Consider the following 16,803-nt stretch of genomic DNA (forward strand, 5'->3'; position numbering starts at 1 on the left):
ATCTGGGATCTGGGAAAGTCTCTGAGGGAGAGCTGCTTATATAAAACTATGGTAAATGGTAAGAAATTTGCATTTATAGCAATAGGTGTATCTAATTTTTTTAAATAGAGATTTCTATGACTATTTACAGTAAGTCATGTAACTCTTGTACTGTCCGAACATAGACTAATTATTGGAGGTGATTTCAAAACAGTCAAAACATATCTGGGGTCACTGAGGGAAGAGTGCAATGTAATATGTGTATTATGTACCACAGCAAACTGATTACATTTCAACTTAAATGAAAACACACCTGTTTCACTTGTTTGTTAAAAGGAAAACAAAGTGCATAAACCACAACATAACACAGGAAGAATCCAGTCTAGCCTGAAAACTCTTGCATGTAGCTTTGTGTGTCTCTTTGCCTAGACATGTTGTAATGACAAACGAAATGGGATAATGATTGAGCAGTTGTAGATGTTTGTAGTACAGAGAATGCATCATAAGAATTCACCTGTATTCACCTCATGTATTATATATTTTCATATCCAAATATTAACGTCTGATACTTGATGTACTCCTAATGGGTCTCTCTGATCAAGGTCTCTCAGGGCAATAATGGACACAATTACAAAGTCCTAAGTGGGTACCTGAGTCTTTTGGTGTATTATGTTTTGTCATTTTTACGTTTATTGGACAGCACAGTGAAGAGGCACACAGGAAATTGAAAGAATAATGCTGAAACAGAGTGTTGCACGGCTTTGAATCCCACCACTGGTCAAATTCTCAAGAAAATTACTGAACAAACAACTTAACCAATCTTCAGGGAAGATTTTCTCATCCACATGAGTAGAGAAAACCCTTTCCTTCATAGTACACCCTCTTACCACCTGGCTCAAAGCTGATGACAAATAGGGAGGCCCCTAACAGACATGTCAGTGAAAATAAATTGATTTAACATAAATTAATAACCATAATAGTTAACTGGTGGAATGTATAAATAGGGGAGACATCGGCCATGTGTGTGGGTTAGTGAAGATGCATTGTGATGCATGCTGCTTGGTGCAGCAAATCAAACAAAGGAGGAAGGTTGAGGTTAGTGCAATGGGCCTGAGTGAGAGAGAGTAAAATCCAATGCAGCAAACCACTCACTGGAATACAGATAGCCCAACACCTTAAAGCCAACCTATTCACCCGTACAAATGTACCCCACCATGTCCAGGAAATTACAAAGTTTTTTCTTGGCTCTGCAGCAGAAATCTCCATGGCCACATTTCTCCCTCCAAAAAAACGTAATGAGTGGCTAAACCGCAAACAAAATCAGCATGAGACTGATTTCTTTTTCTGAGTAATCCCGACTGCTGACAAAAGGCTTGGGTGCCAATTCAAATGCCCTAAGCATAGCAGCTTTGCCATTATCTGTAACACTAAAGACCGAGAAAGCCTCCTGTGCCTTTCTAGTGAGTACGCATTGAAGGAGTGGTGTGCGCTCGGCATCAGACCAATTTCATGAAGAAAATGTCGGGGTCCTTTTCATTAAATTTTAGAACTAACTGTAAATTGACAGCAACATCAAATGACGGATTGGGAAGAACAAAGAAAACCAACTCCTCAGCTTTTTGTGGCTCAGTCTGATGCTTTCTTTCACTTATACACTCTAACTTTGGGTGCTCCAACTCTGGCTGTTGTCCTGCCTAAACTTGGACTAGTTCAGTTTTCTGTAAATGGGCATCTTGTCTTAACTCTTCTTACTCCACCCCAACCACAATAACCAACAATTCATCTTTATTTAGCGTTTTTAGGATGTTGAGCACTGGAATGATCAGACACTTTCGAGATCTGATCTTTTTTGTATGAGTTATGCAAATTTTCACCCAGGGGCCCTTTTTTTCAGCACTAAATACTGTGTTGTACCAGCACACTACAGATGGGCCTCAGCAACGAATGAAGTTTTACACCACTAACAGACAGGGTGACAGACTGCTTTAAATATTAAACTCTTTCCCTCTGGCTAAGTGTCTAACCAGTTATGATTCACCTGACTCACTTGGGGTTTCCACAGTTGGTTAAAATCCGACTCGGGCCTTTGCTGCATGTCATCCCTTCTCTCTTTCTCCTGTTTCCTGTCACTCTACTGTCACTATCCAATAAAGCAGAAAATGCGAATAAGTTAAGCGCAAAATCCAGCAAAACGGTTGAAAATCACATAAGCGCTAATGGAAGTGCACCCGAGCAACATTGTCAGGCCAACATCTATGGAACAAACCCATTTACTGCAATACAGATAGCCCAGTAAATTAAAGCCAGCCTACCGCAAGCATCGCTTCCAGCTGCAACTATCAGTCAATCCCAGTATATGCAGTGTCTGGTAAGAATGGAAGGTGGAGGGATGGGGAGATGGTGGTGGTTATCAAAGCGGGGAGCTTTGAGAGAGGAGAGGGGAGAATTATAACTCAGTCTTTTTACTCACTTACAGCTCTTGGGGATTCGAACCTCTGACCCCGGGGTCATGGTCATTTCAGTGTAGTAAATTCACGGACAAAGCAGAGGAATATGGCCCCACCTTGCACAATGCAGATCAATGAATAAGGCCTTTTGTTTGAATATGATCCACATCTTACTCTATCTTTCTCTGATTATTTTGAACTCTTCTGTTGAATGGCTCTTGGAAAGAAATAGAGTTATGAGGTCCAGCTCATTTCAAAGAGTAATTCCCATCACTAATTAACAAGAAGTGCTTTTCATGTTGTCAGAGTGTCTGAAAGCAGGGCATGAGTGCTTGTTATTATCCTCATTTGATTAACTAGATGTCTTCTTGCTTTGATATGCAGTTGTAGACTTTTCACACCATCTTCTAGTGTGGATACAATTATCTAGCTTTAGCCGTGGTTGGACAAAAGTTTGTGCAAAGTAACTCATCTCATGCGTATAACAGCCTTTTCTCCTTGCTGTCTCTGTCAAGGTGTGCACAGGAAGTCTCCTGTGGTACCCGCACAGGCAGATTTTGTGTGTCTGTGGCATGTGTTCTTAACAGATGGTTCAACTGAGTTTGTGTTTTGAGTAGTCTTAAATTCTCACTGTAGTTATGGACTCCAAGACAGGGAAATAATGGCCAAAGGAGACTCCCAGTATGTCACTGGTTAACATGAGCTAATGGACCCTTGTTGCATGTCATACAACCCTTGACTGTCAGCAATCTGACCAGCTGATACACCCCCAATGAAACACAAAGTGGTGCCACTGAGAAAAAACAAGGGTCGACATGATGCTGAAGGATGAATACTGACAGAAACCCTGTTCATATATGATTAGATTGTCTTCCACTTCTAAAAGGTTGAAGCTTAAGCAAACAACAGCTAACAACGTACACCCAATATAGGTACTCTTAGTGATTTATAGAGAGACAACACTTCATGACAGGGTGGTGGGCAATGATGTCATAAAAAAGCAGCGCTTTTGTTTTTCATTCACAGTGGTTGCTGTTGGCATGGATCCCCACCTCTTGCAGAGGCGGCCCACATCCTGTGCCATGATGCTCTCCCTCCTCCTTTTCCTCTTCTAGCTGTTGTCTCTTCATCTGTAAAGTCCCCACTTCTACACTTTGCTGCAAGGAATCCTATTTACACTTGATATAATTAAGGATGCACCGTGTCCAGCCCCTTTTATTGTGTGGCCATGTGGTGGTGCTAACAGCTCAGACAGGATCAACAGCGTATAATTATGTGTTGCCATGTTTAATGGTAAAATAAAGCAGCATTCTATGTGTGAGGGTTTGTGTTGTCCTCTGCATTCTTTAAATTGTATGGTTTGTGTTGTGAGGAGTGACACATTAATGACGTTTGTTCCGTTCGTTAACTGAGACACACAAATGAGGGCAATCAGACTAATAATAAGATATTTTTTCAAACACACAGAGGATCTCTCTCATCCCAGATTGGGACCCATAAATTTAAGAACCATTTATAGCATGGATAGCCCTTCTCCGCTGCTGTTTTTATGAAAGTAAACCTATAATTGTGATGTTTTGGGTTTTTTTGAGCTGCATGTCAGCAGTCTTTAAATAAATCTTTGGGAGGCTTAAGGCTTGCCATCCAATCATACACTGCAAAGCAGCTTTCGTTCCTGTCATAAAAACAAAGAATCTGTCCTCTTTTTTTGCAAACAAAGCAAAAAGCCAAGGTAGCCAGGTACTGTGACAATTTTTACACATTTCTTTGTTTCCACTTTGACACACATTCACAATTTTAGATGATTTTTACCATCCATACAAATTCACACTATAGCTCTATAAACCTTATGCAGTATGTGATTAGGTGACACCACCATGCAGTTATATGTGATGCTGTGCACTGCTGTGAAATAATGAAAAATACTTAGCACAGATAATTTACTGATAATAAAATGTATCTTTTCTATCTGTGTGACTGAATCACACTCTAAAAGATTTTTTCATCTCACGATTTGCTTTGAAGAATTATCAGACTTTGAGCTGAGAGAGATCATTATTAATTGACTTAGTTCTCTGACCGTGTCACCCAGTGTATTATGCCCTTGGACTGAGAAAATGGACGATATCACAAAACTGTTCTATCTTTATTAGTCCTTCCCCAGAACTGACATCTCTGCATTCTGCATGGTCCAATTCTTTAATGATAACATATATTATTTCATGGTGTATAAAAATGTGTATGCTAAACCAAAAATAAAATGAATGCATGGATTTCTCAAGTATTTCTGTGGAGAAGCACACTCTGCCTTGTGCTGTGAATCATCATGTACACAAAGCACATGCATATTTACAAGTAACTACCTGCAGCATACAAAGTGTCACCCTCAGAGAAATTATCAAAATGTGTAAACAAATACGTAAAAAACACCCTCTATTCTGCTCTTGCTTTGTTACAGATTAGCTCAGCAGATAGCTTACAATCTTCAGACTGATCCATAATAAATTCCCAGGACACCAGAGTTTGGGCTTCATTATGATCTTCTGGTTTATTTCTTTACTACCACTATGGTCCAAGGCCCGAAGACATCGAGTCCAACTTGTGTGAACGGAGGATCCACAGTGAGTCTCTCCGCAGGTAACTTGGACATTTTTTGCTCTTCTAACTTTCCTCGTAGTCGTTTGCAGGTAACACATTTATGTATTACACTTGACACTAAACCCTTGCTTCCTATGATCCAAAGTCCAGCAGTCCGGATAGCACCTTCGGTGAAGTGTCGGCCCTGGTGAGCCACTTGCTCATGGTAGTGCCTAATCAATAAGATAGAAATATGATGGCTCTTAGGGAGAATGATTGGATGCTTTTCATCCCAGGACATGTCTGCTGCAGACGTTCGTCCTCCTACTCTCAACACACCGTTCTCATCAATGATGGGGTCCAGACTCTTGAGTGGACTGCATCTTGACACTTTGTCACCTTTGGAAAGGGTCTTTAAGTGTTCACTGAAGACATCTTTTTGTACACTTTTCAATATCACAAGTCTTGCTTGAAGAAGATCATCCATTTGATGATCACTATGTACTGTTCTACAGAAGTCTCTAACCTTCTGAATAAGTTTGGCTACTGCATGGGTAAGCGACTTCCAAGTGGAAAATCTTTCAAACCTATGTGAGCCAAGCAGCCCACCTGTAGTTTTTGTAGCATAGGTTGAAACTTGAGGACGAACTTCTACATCAGAGTCGGGATACTGAAGATCATACAGCTCTGGACGAGGAAGTTCTTTGTTGTCAGGTTGCATCAGGAAGACTGGGCCTGAAAACCAGTTGGAGTCTTGATCTGCAGGATTATGCTTGCTGTTAATATAGTGCCACTGATCTGGTCGAGAGGACTTCCTGATTCTTGTCACTCTGTTTGCCACATAGACATAGAAGTTCCTCAATGTGTTATGGATATAACCAAGGACAATCTTGCTGTCTGTATAGAACTTGACTGCATGGATCTTGACATCAATTTCTGTCATTACCAGATGAACTATCTCAGTTGCCAGAACAGCTGCACACAGCTCTAAACAAGGGATAGTGTGAGCTGGAAGTGGTGCCAGCTTAGACTTGCCCATGATGAATCAGACATGGCTGTGACCTTCTGAATCTACCGCTTTCAGGTAAGCTACAGCTGATATAGCTAATTTTGACGCATCTGAGAAGACACAAATTTCTCTGTACACAGTGGCGAGCACAGAAACAGCAATGTAGGTCCACTTAATTTGAAAATGCTTCAGTTTCATCAGGGAATCTTTCCAAGCATTCCACTGGGATTCTTTCTCTTTTGGTAGAGGAGTGTCCCAATCAAACTCTCCAGTGGCGATCTCTCTAACAAGTGCCTTGCCTTGAATTGCGACTGGTGCAGCAAAACCCAAAGGGTCATAGAGACTATTCACTGTTGATAGTATGCCCCTTGTAGTGTTCTCGTGCAGTGTGTTGAAACTCTGACTAAACACCAAGTTAAACCGGAGCTAATGAAGACAGAGCCGTAGTAAGGTTGACCATTTACTGTCACACTTCCTCATTAACATGTCGGTGAAAACTGTGAAAACAACAATACAAATATTCAGCATCTGTGTTTTTACCTTAATATCACATTGTAAGTGACTTCAAACATGAAATTATATCACTGTATGCACTTTGGGTAACAGTCACGCTGGCTACTAGCATGTTTTTTAGCTTGTAATCTTTTTAATCACTTACCTAATATCATTTTTAACAAAGTATCATTATTTATATTCTTAACATCCTTGACATTAAATGTATGAACTTACGACATTGCCGCTATGATGAATTTTAGCAGATGGCAGTGGATTACATTCAGAGCATGTTCAACATGTCTGCCTTGCTTTCTGAAGAACCAGGAACGTAAACAGGAAGTTACCTGACAGGAAGGGACCTCTTTACTTGGCGCATGTCATCTTCTTGCTTCCTCCACTTCCGTACCATTGATTCATTAATATTGAATTCTCTCGCTGCTGCTCTATTCCCATATTCTACTGCGTGACCGACAGCCTTGAGCTTGAACTCTGCGTCGTAAGCGTGTCTCTTGAAAGGTGCCATTTTGGGGTCTTTATACACACACAAGTCGTGTGTGACTGTGAGTAAGCACAGTACCGGTGTTTACTGACTACGGTAGCTGTAATGCTGCAAGCGGTGCGGCTTTGTAGTTTACCAGTCGTACTGAAACATTTTATTATTATTAAATTGTTTTTATTGGTTTTTCAAACTGAAACATTTTGACAGAGCGCCTTGAGCGCCGTGTACAACCAGTATGGATCAACCAACTGATCCATATATAAGGCGCTCCGGATTATAAGGCGCACTATCGTTTTTTGAGAAAATTAAAGGCTTTTAAGTGTGCCTTATAGTGCGGAAAATACGGTACTGTTTTCGTACTTTATGTACACGTAGTATGTCTCTGCCGAGAAGAAGGAGTATAGCCGCATCAGGATCAACTGGTGGTATTTTATCCACCACTGGCTTGAGATGCGGATAATGAAGCGCTATCTCTGCAGATGGAATTTCTGAACGGTCGTCAGGCATTGTATCACACTCCAAGAGTGGGGGAAGAGGAAGCTGTATGTTCCCATCTATGGACTCAACTATGAGGTTGCTGACTTGTCGTCCACTTGTCTCCACCGCCCCTGAGCATGTTTTAAGGGTGTACGGTGAAACTGTTCCTCTGATGCCAAATAGGTCAAATAGTTGCGTCTTGCCCAGTGACCTATTACTTTGTTCATCTAGGACAGCATGAGCTTTAACAGATTTCTCTCTTTGTCCTGCAGGGTAGACTCTGACTAAGCATATTTTGGAACAAGATCGGGGACCAGATGTATCCTTGCAGACTTCTGTACATTTAGCCATGACCGCTGGAGTTTGATCCTCCTACTGCTCCCCGCCTTGATCTTCCTTGATAATGGGGCTCACTGGTTTCCAAACTGCTGGCCCTGGATGAAGTGCAGATTGGTGTTTGTTGCTATTGCACTCTTTGCATTGTACAGCTTTGTCGCAGTCCTTGGCAAGGTGACTCGTGGAGGCACAACACTTGAAACAGATATTTTTCTCTTTAAGATAGGCTTTTCGTTCATCAAAGGTCTTGTTGCGGAAGCCTCGACATTTTCTTAGAGCATGGGGCTTATTATGTAATGGACATATTCTATCTGGATCCTCAAACTTTCTCTCTGCATGCTTTTGCTTGCCTTCACTTTCGGAGGAAACCTCAGTCTTTCTTGCTAACACAGATTGCTGGTGCTTTTGAGGTCTATCTATCTTGAATGAACTGGCCATGGTAAGTTCAGCAAAGCTGGGGTCGTTTCTGGTTTTTGCTTGGCCTTGTATGAAGTCAACAAATACACTGAAGGGAGGATACTGCACCTGATAATCTTCTTTGTATTTTGAGCCAACTGAGATCCATTTCTCCATAAGGTTGTAGGGAAGCTTCTGCACAATGGGGTTGACTCCACGAGGTGTATTGAGGTAAGAAAGTCCATCTGTCTTTCCTTGCTGCATCTAGCTCTAGTAGTAGATCTCCTAGATCTTGAAGCTTCCGATTGTCCTTGTTTGTGATTTTTGGAAATTCCTCCAACTTTGTCAACAGAGCATTTTCAATCATTTCTGCTGATCCGTAGCATTCCTCCAATCTTTTCCATAACATCTGGAGTCCTGCATTGACGTACGGATATGGACTGCACAAATGCGTTTAGCTTGTTCTGAAGACTTTGGACCAAGCCATTTGGTCAGTAAATCAAGCTCTTCCCTTGGGGATAGTTTCAGATCAGTGGTGGAGTTGACAAAAGAAGCTTTCCAGGCCCAGTAATTTTCTGGCCTATCATCGAACTTTAAGAGTCCAGAGCTAACTTCTTCTCTGCGGATTAGGTATTTGGCTAAGTCTGAAGTGTCTGAGCGATTATAGTGAGGCGCTTTGTGATGCATTGAGTTAGGTATACCTTCAGAAGGCGTCATGTAGTTCTGTAGAGGATGGTGTTCTTCTTTGGGGAACTTTAGGGGGCTCATAGGACTTTGTTGATGACTGACTTGACGTTGTATAGGCAATTCTCTAAATTCACGGTCACTGATTTCCTCCAAACTTCGTACCTGGAAGCCTGTATTATCTGTATCACCGTTGTCCATTTTTAGCTGGCTTTCTGGTGGAGAGATATACTCCTGTCCAATGAGTTGGGGTTGTAGTTGACCATGGTCCAAAGAATGTTGTTGCACATATTCTCCAATGCATTGAGTCGAAGGGTATGGAGCCAAATTGGTCACGTTCTCCCTCAATGATTCTCTGCCCTCTTGTCCATAAGCTGCTTCAAGGATTTCAGCTTCCACTTTAGCCGCTTCAGCATCAGCCTGGCTTTTCAGCGCGTGGAGGTTAGCTTTTAACTCAGCTTTTCTTGTAAGTTCTTCAGCCTCTATTTGTGCCTGCATTATTAGCATGTCTGCCTCCCTTTGGGCGTATGATGCTTTAACTCTTGCAGCTTCAGCTTTGGCTCTTGCTGCTGCGGAGCTATGTGATGAGGCTCGAGTAGACTGTTTTGATCTGCCTGAATATTGTGACTGTCCATCTAGTATGTCTTGCGCAGGTTTTTCTTCTGCTTGATCCACCATGATAGGTTACTGAACCTATGTTGAGCCGTATGCCTGCAGTGTTATCTCACCTTTGCTTGCAGCCATAAGATAAGTCCTTTTACTCTTCTGCTCTTGCTTTGTTACAGATTAGCTCAGCAGATAGCTAACAATCGTCATTTTCAGACTGATCCATAATAAATTCCCAGGACACCGGAGTTTGGGCTTCATTATGATCTTCTGGTTTATTTCTTTACTATTTATCCTTTGTAAAACTGCAAACACACAAACATATGGCATTACACACAGTCCATATATACATATGGTGTACAATTAAATATTCCTGCCATATAACAACTAGTTAAACAAATAAATTAGCTTTTACATTAGGCTTTTGGTTCCACTAGCATGAATGCTAATATTACCATTAAACTCAATATATAGACACAGCGCAGTGAGCACACGAACTGTGTGTGAACTGTGAACTATGTCTACAGCATTATCCAGGACAACACCACAGCCACCAAGACCTACAGCCCAGAGCTCTATGACTCCAGTAAAATTAAATAATTTCAAATCAATAAGGCAATATAAACAATAAATATTCTATATAATGTGTATTTTACATTAGTAATTCATTTTACACATAATTTGGTAATAAATTTATTGAAGCAACAAAAAAAATCTGAGGAGCCACTTGGGAGCCGAAAGAGCCGAAATTCCCATCACTACTAAATACGACGCACACTGCTATACTTCCTAACGCCACTAGGTGTCAGATAAACACACAAACTAACCTAGTGATGGATGAATGATTGACAAATATCCTCTGGATTCTCTTATTTTCTGTACATTTTGCATTACATTTTTGTATATTGGTATTTATTTTTATTTTTGTTAACTTAATTTTTTAATTTTTCTTTCACTGTAAATTTTTTCGGAATGAAGCTGTGTGTGTATATGTGAATTTCCCTTTTGGGGGATAAATAAAGGGCATCTTAAATCTTGAATCCATTCGGTTCACTGCCATTTATGTTAAGAGGGAGCATTCAAATCCTCTGTCATTCCCCAAGAATGCACTTTTAAAAATGACATGGTATAATTTCTTCAAAGTATAAGACTGGGACTGCTGGAAAGCTCAAACATAAGTTGACCATGAAAGCACATTGAATCCACAAGCTGACATCTGATCAGGGAAGTCACTTTTCCCATCCATGCAACTGCACACATATGCACCATCCCAGGGGACCGTTCAGTCATTGTGGACAGTGAGCTGCATTTCCACACAAGACATTTGAAGGGCAAAGCTAATGGATATAAAAATGCAAACATATCTTTTAATGTGGAAATAAAAATCTTTTTGTTGGGCCAGATAAACTCTACATGAAAATACACTGGATGATATGAGTAAACAACCGAAATACAGGAAATACTGTGCTTTGCAAAAAAACAAGTAAGCGGATATTGTGATAAGAATTTTTCAGTCAAAATGAGGTTCCTTCAAACTTAACTTAAATTACTTTTGTTAAAACTGACAAGATTAAAAGTTCATTCTTGACTTTGGAAACAGATGCTAACAACAACTGTGCAACAAATTCCATTTAGCAGCTTTCGTTCTAGAGCTTTCCATCATATCACAGTCTTCCTCAGAAGATGGAGTTAAATTGTTGTTATGAAATATGTTATGTTATGAAAGATTTGAAGATCCACATTTCCATGACAACTGGACAAACTCCATCTGCTGAGGAACATATGGAGCAGTTCAACTTGTTCAGCCCCCTGAAGTCATATTTTCAACTTCAAGTAGTGAAGGCTTTAGCAACGTAGTGTTTATAAGCAATAAACTGTTTTAGAAAGTCTTACAATTCACAATTAATTGCCAAAAATCAAAGTATGGCCTCTTTTGTGTTTTGCACTATTGATAAACTGTTTTATCCTACAAAATCATTTTCCTCAGAATTTGCTTCTTCAGCCAAATGTAACAAGTTTGCAGTTTTCTTTTGGGTCTCTCAGATTACAAACAATGCTTTAAATTCTCATAACATGTCACTCATACTATCTTTACCTCTCAAACAACATATGACTAAAACTATTTTAATAAGGTCATGAGAATGTATGGGCTTGAAGTTACACCTTCAAGCCCATACATTCTCATGACCTTATTAAAATAGTAGATGAGCTCAAATCCTCAACCTGCTCACTTGACTGCATCCTCACCAAACTGTCTGAATGTTTTTCACTGCTTTTCAAACTAACTTTACTAATGGGACCTCACAGCTGCCTTTGACACCATAGACCATGAAATCCTAACTCATAGGTTCCATGACACTATCGGATTATCAGGCACCGTTTTAAACTGGTTCTCTTCCTACCTCTAAGCCTGGAGTTTCTTTGTATCCATTCATAATTTTAAATCAGAAAAGTGGCTGGTGGACTGGTGCCAGAGGAACCACCTCCACATCAACGCGTGGAAAAACCAAAGAACTGGTGGTGGATTTCCGCAGGCGCACACATGCCCCCCCCTGGCACCGGTGAGCTTCCATGGAACGGACATACAGATGGTGACATCTTATAAGTACCTGGGTGTTCACCTAATCGATAAACTGGACTGAACTGATAACTCAAATGCACTTTATAAAAAGGGCAGAGTACACTTTATCTGCTCAGGAGGCTCAGGTCTTTTGGAGTGCAGAGGGCACTGCTTAAGACCTTCTATGACTGTTGTGGCATCAGCCATTTTACATGGAGTGGTCTGCTGGGGGAGCAGCATCACAGCTGTGGACGGGAGGAGACTAGACAAGCTCATCAAGAAGGCAGCTCTATCCTGGGTTACCCCATCGACCCAGTGGAAATGGTGGGAGAGAGGAGGATGATGGCAAAGCTATCCTCCATGAGACGGACCGACTCTCGCCTCATGAAGGACACATTAAAAGCAATGCTATGCTAACATTTTAGTATTATTTAAATCGAGATTGTTACCTCAGCACATGAAAATGATTCATTAATCAAATGTCAGGAAATTAATTTGTGCAGCGACCAAACAAGATTAATTAACGATGAAATTAGATAAAGTGGAAAGAAATAGACAATTATAGTTTTTGCAGACATCACCCTGCTTATTATCTATTAGGAGGAGGCAGCTGTACTACAAGGGAGCTGGCAAAAATAAAGCTCTAGCACGTGCGTTTCATCAAGTTGCATCATTGGTAAAAGTGAGACCCAGCAAGGATGGATGTCAACGGAGATGCTATTCACATATTCTGTCACACAGACGCAGGAGAGAGAGACTGCTTTACTTTGACAGAGTCTTAAAAGATCAATGATCAAGCTGTCAGACAGTTCAACAGGTTTCTCAAAAGAAGTCACCTTGGATGAGGCAGGTGAGTCAGAGAAGACACTTTGCCACTAGACTACAATCATTGCAGCAGAGGTAAATATGTAGCAGGAAGGCAAACTTGTCCTCATTAAATATGTTGTTTTTGCCTGCATCTAGCTACCAGTGTACTAGTTCTGCATCTACATTTCATGCTGGTTCAAATTATAGTCCACCCACACAGGTGTGTTACCCTCCATATATTGCGACATCTCACAGCAGGAAAAACATGACTGTAAATACTAAAATGATGAAAATTAACGATGGTTTGATGTCACTTACTGGGATAACTGAATAGAACAGAGCCCTTAGTAATGTTATTACGAATATATAACACCTATGCTTTTCCTATTATGAGTCATGTATACAATTAAAAAAACAAACAAACAAAAAAAAAAAAAACTGTATAATGAAACAACAATCAACCATAAATAAGAGCAGATCTAAGAAACAAATCCTAAAGACTAGAGAGCAGGAGGTGAGACAAAGGCCAGTTTGAATAAATGAGTCTTCAGCTACTTTTAAAAGCATCAAAGGTACCACAGATGTCAGTAGGAAAAGGAAGTGTCGGAGCCACCACGATCACCTCTCGTTTTTAAATCGAGTGTGAGGGACTGACAGTAAGGCCTGATCAGAGGACCTAAGAGACCAACTGGTGATGTGAGCATGGAGCAGGTCTGGTGCCTGACCATGCGGGGGCTCTATATGTGAAAACAAGAACCTATAAAATGAATCCTGAACTTGATGGGAATTGAGTACTAAGAGGATTAAACGGGTCTGATGTGCGTTTGCTCTGCTGTCTGCTCTCTCAAGCCTGTGTGGTCATGCTTGATTGATACGTCCCACCCTCCTGTTAAAGGGATAGTTTGGATTATTTCTGGTAGGGGTGTATGAGGGACTTATCCATAATTACTGTATTTCCCACAGCATATGCTGTATTTCAAATATTTTCAGTGCTTTACATTGCTGTCAGACAGCCCTTACGATGGTGAACAGAAGCCAGTCTCTTTTTCTTTGCTTGTTTCAAAGCAACCAGACTTCCTTCACAGAAACAGTAATTTTAGCTTGTAGAAAACGGAAATTGCTTGTCTACCACTCCCTCAGTCAGTTAGATTGTTTGTGTTATTGTGCACGTATGGCATTTTGAATGGTTAGTCTCCCTGCACTCACTGTAGCTTGTATCATCCATCCATTATCTGTACCGCTTATCCGTCAGGGTCACGGGGGAGCTGGAGCCAATCCCAGCTGTGTTACAGCTGGACTGAGAACCCAAAAATGTGGACACAGGAGAAAACCAAACTTAAGTTACACGGTTTTATTTACAACAGAATAGGATCACACGAAACGCCGAGACTGCCACTCCTCAAACAAAAGGAAACAACTAAGAAACAATGGCAGAGCGCAGAAGTGCAAAACAAACCAAACAAAAAGCAAACAGCTAACAAAACAATACACAAACTTAGCTGCTGAGTCTCCGGGGCTGAATGAAACAAACTAAGGGCGAACAGCTAACAAGAAAAGACTGCAAACTTAGCTGCCGAATTTCAGGGTCTGAGCTGGGCACTCGGAGCCCAGCAAGGGTTCTGAAGCCGGAGACGGAAAGCAGAAACCAGGACAGGCAGGGCTGAGCAGGTCTGGAGGTGCGTAGCTGCGTTGACATACTGACGGAGAGTGAATGACTGCACCAGACTTAAGTAGCTGGAGGTAGATGGTTGATTGCAGGTGACCACACAGCTGCCTCCACTCCTGCAATCAGACCCAGAGAGAGAGAGACAGAGACAAACAAAACAGGGCGGCCTCCGGGCACAGGCAGGGGCAGGAGCACAGGTCCTGACAAGCTGACTTTGGGTGAGAGGCGGGGTACACCCTGGACTGGTCGCCAGCCAACCACAGGGCCAACACATAGAGACAGACAACCATTCATGCTCATACTAACACCTACGGGCAATTTAGAGTCACCAATTAATCTAACCTGCATGTCTTTGGACATTGGGAGGAAGCCGGAGTATCCCATGCAAGCGTGTATCATTTAATACATACATAGACAATGTTCTCTCTTTTTCCACTCTGAGGCTCAGATGTTATTTTTATAATGACATGTATTTTTTTTTTTAGATACATTGAAAATATATTCTTCATTTTGCTCATCATGTTTGTGTTATCGTGTTATTATCAGCGTGCAGTATTGATTTTGTTAATTTAGAGCACACTCAATTAGGTTATTTTCAGATATCAATAAACAGTGGTAGGAAATTGTAATGGTGTAAGTGACAACGATAATGAAAGAACTGTTTTTTAACATGCAAACTCATTTCACCAAACTTTTCCAAATGAATGCACATCAGGCCTTTTGTAATTTCAGGGTGTAATAACTGAAATGACAGCTGGCTTGACAGAGACGGTGAAATCCCCTGAGGTACTCTCACTCGCGCAGATGAGGACGGCTCCGTCCACTCTTTCTTTGTTCAGGAATTCTTCAGCTTCAGCTCGACTCCTGCTCCCGTGAAACCAGCTGGAAAAGTTAGCAGCACAAAAACAACAAAAACATAAAGCAGATTTATAAATCACAGCAGCTGCCTTTGCAGATAAGAAACTAGACATGAGAGCCTGAGAGCCTCTTGTAGTCTTGAAATTCAGAGGCTAAAGTCTTTTACGGACACAGCCCACGAGTCCTCGAGAGGCTGAACCTGCTTCTCCTGTGCTAGTGGCACATTAGAGAGTGTCATAAGCGTGTCTTTGGGACCGTCATGGTTAACTATTTTGACTAAAAAATGTCCAAATGTAACAAGAGGTTGCATCAAGTGGCTGACAAAGTGGTAATTTAAAAAAAAAAGTTCCATTAAAGTTCACAGTATAAGCTGTGATTTTGTTGCTTTTGCTGGTGTCATTTGGGCTGTGCGGGCTTTATCTGGTGATCGAATCTTACAGCTACATTGATGGCAAAATAACACAGCTGCTGCTCTCACTTTATGTTTCTGGTGGGAAATACTATAGAGGTCAGGATGTTCATGTTGAAGCCCATGTGAGGCTGATAGTTGTGCAGCGCAAAAATTACTTTAAACTGAGTTTTAGATTGAATTTTTGAAACTTGGACTTTGAAGTATGCTGCTCCTGAATTGAGTTGCAGCACACAGTATGTGTGTTATGCCTGCAACTGACAACCAACCTGTCCAGAATATTTCTCAAAACGATCTGCTGAAGATGGAGACAGAAATATAGTATCTACTTCATTCAACAAAGCACATGCAGTAACAATAAATTGAAGAGGACACTTTTAGGGATTAAACCCTTTGTTTGATTTATACAGCTACCGTTCAGAACAGGACAAGGGAACAAAGCAGACCTACTGTCAGATGTCAGATGTGGCATGGAGTTGTTTATGTCACCAAAATAAGTGTCAGTTGCCCATCTTAAACAACAAAAGCTCTTTACGTAATGGCAAGTAATATGCTTTATAGCTTTTACTTCACATTTCCGAGGAGCTAATAAGTGAGAATCACTTTTTGTCCGGCATGTCTACTGAGGTGGTGTGAAGGATTTTTATTACATATAAGATAGACGTACTAATGGAAGGCCGCTGAGTGAATGTCACTTCACATTTGTTAGGACCTTCATCATCCTGGAGCAAAATCACAGCTTGTAGGGGAGCTGAATAAAATAAAAGATGACAGATGCGAGGCAGTGATCTGCAGTCTTAACAAGACAACGGGTCCTAATCAAAACACTCCATAGAATAGGTCTAAAGTGCCTGGTGAAAGTGCATTTAGGGTGTGTCCACCTCCACATTAGCTAAATAAACAGCATGTAATCTGAGCACAAAGGAGATCGCAAGGTGCAAAAGGGTTGTGTTTAGTCTGGGTGTGTTAACATGAAATAAACCATCTCCCATTCCCTT

Source organism: Pempheris klunzingeri, chromosome 3, assembly GCF_042242105.1.
Source record: "Pempheris klunzingeri isolate RE-2024b chromosome 3, fPemKlu1.hap1, whole genome shotgun sequence".
Lineage (NCBI taxonomy): Eukaryota > Metazoa > Chordata > Actinopteri > Acropomatiformes > Pempheridae > Pempheris > Pempheris klunzingeri.